Genomic DNA, 5,011 nt, shown 5'->3' with positions numbered 1-5,011 from the left:
AAGATATATTGACAAAAAGACCATTACTCTCTCTCTCTCTCTCTCTCTCTCTCTCTCTCTCTCTCTCTCTCATATCTCTGTCCCCTATTTGCAGTAAAACCATTCTGTATATTGTGTCTTTCTTTCTCCTTTTAAGATGCTCTCCTCCACCCACTCACTCCCCCTCACCATTTTTTCATCCTCTTCCATCTCCTCCGCTTCTAATCCCCTCTTTCTCTTGCTCATGGTGTGACAGTGTCAGCTAATTGGTCACGTTGGTGCTGTGACACAGGGACCTGACATAATTGCTGGACAAACAGTGCGACATTTAGCATCAGACCTGTCCAGGTTCTGCAGTGCACAGACAGCAGCTGGCTCTAAACGCTAATTACAAGGCCAGTGCCACAACTTACTAATTGGCAGCAACTTCTAACAAAGATGTGTTTGGGGGGGCAGCTGGGGATGTTTTTGTGAGAATGCATATGTATGTGCATTTGTGTGTGTTTGTGTGTGTGTGTGTGTGTGTGTGTGTGTGTTTGACAGAGCAGAAAATGATTGGATGACAGAGGCCATGAGTTTTCTTGCCGTTGAAGATGCCAAATGACAAAATTACTAGAAATGAAGAAAAGGAAAAAAAAAAAGAAAAAGAAAAAACACCAATCTAGAAGGAAAATATGGTCACACGCCTGAAAAGTCTGTGTCACAAAATCTCCTAATTGCTTTTCCACTGGTCATCCGTCAGACGCCAACTTTGAAGTCATCTACCACAAATCTCATTATCATGTCATAATGAGTGTTTCATTAAGTCTTTTTCTTGTATGTCACTGTAGAACAACCATATAATGACGGACGTGGGGCAAGATCTTTTATTATGTATTGTTTAGGGGGTTTTCTCCATTTATGACAAGTCACATGATGAACAGCGTGAAACATTCTATATCATATGCATTTCTACAGTGATGTTTCTGCGACTATAAAATTAGCTTAAGTGTCACAGACGTCGTTATTATATTTTTAGACAGCCGAATTTCACAAAAATTCTACAATATGCACAATTTGTAACATAACAAGAGACTAGAGGAGCAGAAACACCTTAACCTTTCATTCTCTGGGCTATGGGGTTTCACACCAGTGCTGAATACATCTGGCTGCAGTGAGATAGACCTGTTTACACTCAAATTCAGCTCACAAACCAAGGGCAAACTGTAGCCTAACTAGCATCACAAAGCGATTATCCAAGTCCAAACCCCAAAACCTCCCACCCCCTTCCCCAACCCCGCCCACCCACCCAAAATATTTTCACCCTGCCTATTGGCTCCAAAATGGCACCCTGTGCGTCGACAGTCGCAGAACAAGCAGGCCATTGTTGTGCAGTTCTGCTGCAGCTGCACGGTTCCCTGATGGATTAGCCTAGCATCAACACAGACAGGCACTGCTGACAGAAAATACTCAAAGAGATTACACACTTCCACCTTTATGACTGAACATTTGCCAGGGCAGTTCTGTTCATCAGCACAACGATGGTGTATTTGTCAAATACGTGAAAGCATGTTTAGAGTGTTTATGTGGACAGGTGGGACAAAGTAAAACATAGCCATTTGTTTCTTCTCTAGCACACACACAGTCCTGTAAAACAAAGCAGGAATGTTTGTCTTGTGTTCACGAAGGGACTCTATGTGAAGGTTTGTGTGTGTGTGTGTGTGTGTGTGTGTGTGTGTGTGTGTGTGTGTGTGTGTGTGTGTAGAGGGACTACATGATTCATTGCTGGTTGACTCACGATGCGGATCACTTGAGAAGGATCCATTTCTTCCAATCTCAATTCAAACTTTATACGCAAGAGTAATGATTTGTCACACACAGCGTGGAAGACTTTTTTCAGATGTTAGTTTAGCTGCCAAAATTATAGGAATTCTTCAAACAAAATAGAAACAAGTATAGGGGCACCATCCAAAACTCACAGGGAAGATCGTGCCAGTTAGTAATTCTGCCAAACTTCCATATTGGAGACCAAACACACTCCAACGAGGAAAGTATACACTCTCTATGTTCCCATGAGTTGACAAACAAGTGAGAGGTCACTACTGAAGTATTTGCATGATGTAATTGGTGATGTGTGGTGTTTGAACTGAAAAGAGTACTTCAGTCCAAATTAGCTCCTTAAAAGCACACCGAAAGATTTATCTGTGTTGCTCACTGCACATTTTAACCCCAACTTTACATCAGACATCAGGTTGAGATCGATAGTAGTGCCATTAATGTGAGCAAAAAGATTTTTCAATTAACAAAGTGGATCTAGACACATTGAGTAGATTTGTTTACGACTCTTTTAATTAATGCATGCAAACCGTAAAACACAAATTACACAGATATTTATGATGCTTGATAACTTTCAGAGCATTGAAGTCTCTCCATCCTCTTCTGCAAAAGGTGACCATCTAGTTTCAGCTATGTCTCTAGCCAGAAATAATGAATCGCTCTATGCACCAGTGAAAGATGGTTGTGACATTGGCAGGGATAGGTCATTCTTCTTTCGTTCCTTTTCTCTGGTCGAGACTGAGGCAAAGGAGGCAGGCTCTAGCTTCCTTTGACAACTCATTAAGTGTACGTCGATATTTATCAGTCTTAATCAAAGCTGTGACAGCCACGATGTGATTATTTCCTGGCTGAGAAAGCAATCAAGGTGTCCTCATCCCTGTCCTTGGTGACGAATAAAAAAAGACTGTGAGCAGGAGACACACGCTCAAACTACCGTAATGTAAACAGAGTAAAAGAAAATGGCCCCTGTGCTCTCATGAGAAACCACAGCGAAAGATCTGAATACAAAGTTCGTGATACTTGAATTTCTGAACTTTGCAAAAAAAAAAAAAAAAAAAAAAGACAAGAAACATATTTTCAATGTTTGTTTGTTTGTTTATTTGTTTATTTATTTATTTATTATTTACTCTTTTAAGTAATTTACTATTATTACTAGTATTTTACTATTTATTATTTTTAATTAGTATTAGTATTTATGATTAGTGCTTAGTGAACAAAATATGAGTGCTGCAGCATTCCTAAATTTTGGAAAAAAAAGAAAAAAAGAATTTATAATTTAAGTGCCATCGTGCCATCTTGCAAAATTCTGTTTTGTTTTGTTTTTTTAATTCTACTTTAGATTCTAATCATTATAAACTATTTACACATGACTGGGAGTGTGAACCATAATTTATATTTATTATTTATTCTTAAATAATATTTATTTGTCCCTTAGTTTATAATTATTAACATTATTTCAATTTATTTCAAAATTGTAGAACTTCACTCCTTTGCCTCTATTTCTTTTGATAACAAATGACTTACATTTCAGTGATTAATGGTTCAATCACACTTATCTGAGTTTCACAGTTAATTACACTGGAATGTGGAATTTGTATTAGCAGTGATGAATTACAGTTTTACAGATGTAATACTGCTTATGTAATTTGTAACTCAGGGAATATGAAACCAATGTTTTCTCTTGATAATGTGCAACTATAAAACTATTTAAAAATATTTAAATTTTAAACGTTACGAGACAAATAGATCATAAGCATGGTATAGTGTAGCTGTTCTGACTCTGGGTAACATTTCAATATACGGATATACATTTTAAAAAGAATCTCAGACACATACAAAAAAAAAAAAAAAATCACTTAATGACAAATGAGTGTCAACAGCTAGTGACAAAAAATAAGCTAACTCACATGAGGTCCTGTTGTCCTGGAGTTGCAGGTTTGCAGGTCCAAAGCTACATTTAAATTTACCATGACATTATTTGATAGAAAAATCACTATTAACCTGTTAAAATTCTAATCAGCTAAACGAAAGCCAAATGTGAAGATCGCCAATGAAGTAAAACATGCGTAATGAGATTGTTGAGTTTACATTTGAGTGGCCTTGTAGCAGGTGTTCTCTCTCCCCTTGTGGCCTTGCTTGTTCCGATGGCCGGGGAGTTAAGTTTTCTAATACCAGGTGACAGCCTAACAAAGGCAGTGGCAGCAGGAGGTTGTAGGCAATGTGTTAGAATTCCTCATCGCTGTTAGCTGTGTGAATTAGACGGAGTAGGAGGTGTTTTCATGTGCGGCAAAATGTCAACTCATTATGGTTTTCGCTTCACCTTTCTTTACCATCGCTGACCTGTAAACTGGATGAAGGGGCGGGGGAAGGGCTGTTGTGAGAAACAAGTGGATGACAAAAAAAAAAAAAATCTGCAAAATTTGTCGCGAAAACAGTATGAAGTCAATAGGTTTCCATACGCAAGGGAATATACCAAAAGAATATTATATTCTCAAAAACTGGGGCATTTCAGTCAGCGCAGGGTGTGGGGGGCTAGCTTTTTGCTATTGTCATCGTAGCTTTTTTTCCCCTTTTTTTATACGTTATGCTCCAATGGGTTCTCTGGGTTAGGGCTGTGCTGGAGTGACGCTGAGGCGGAGCTTCCAAGGCAGCGTTTGATTGGACAGAAATGACCGCGATGTGACCCCGCCCGCGGCTAGACTGTGACATCATTGTGAGTAGGGTCATGCAAGGGACAGCATGTTGCATTGTGGGAAGAACGGGCTGAAGGTTATTTGTATCTGTTTTTTGTATATAAATATATAAATATATATAAATATATAAATATAAAATATGCACACACACACACACACACGTTTTAACAATAATGCAAAGCAAGACTGATTGAAAATCTTACCATGCAAAACTGCTTGAAATTTCACACATTTTTTTTGTCTCAATCCAGAATGACAGTAAAGGTATTATAGTGAGATGCTAAAAAAAGACTTTTGTGGTTGCTTTTTTTTTTTTTTTTTCAGCCTCCTTTCCCCTGGCTCCCTCCTCCACCACTCTTTTCTGCATTCCAACACAGGCAGTCGAATTTCACAGACCGTGCTCATGGTGAACCTGTATCCAGCTCACTGGAATCTAGATGGCGGGACTGTGTGTATATATGCGTTTGTGCCAATACATCTGTGCAAGTGTGTGTGTGTGTGTGTGTGTGTGTGTGTGCGCGTGT

This window comes from Chanos chanos, chromosome 14 (assembly GCF_902362185.1).
Source record: "Chanos chanos chromosome 14, fChaCha1.1, whole genome shotgun sequence".
Lineage (NCBI taxonomy): Eukaryota > Metazoa > Chordata > Actinopteri > Gonorynchiformes > Chanidae > Chanos > Chanos chanos.
Note: the sequence above shows the minus strand (reverse complement) of the source record.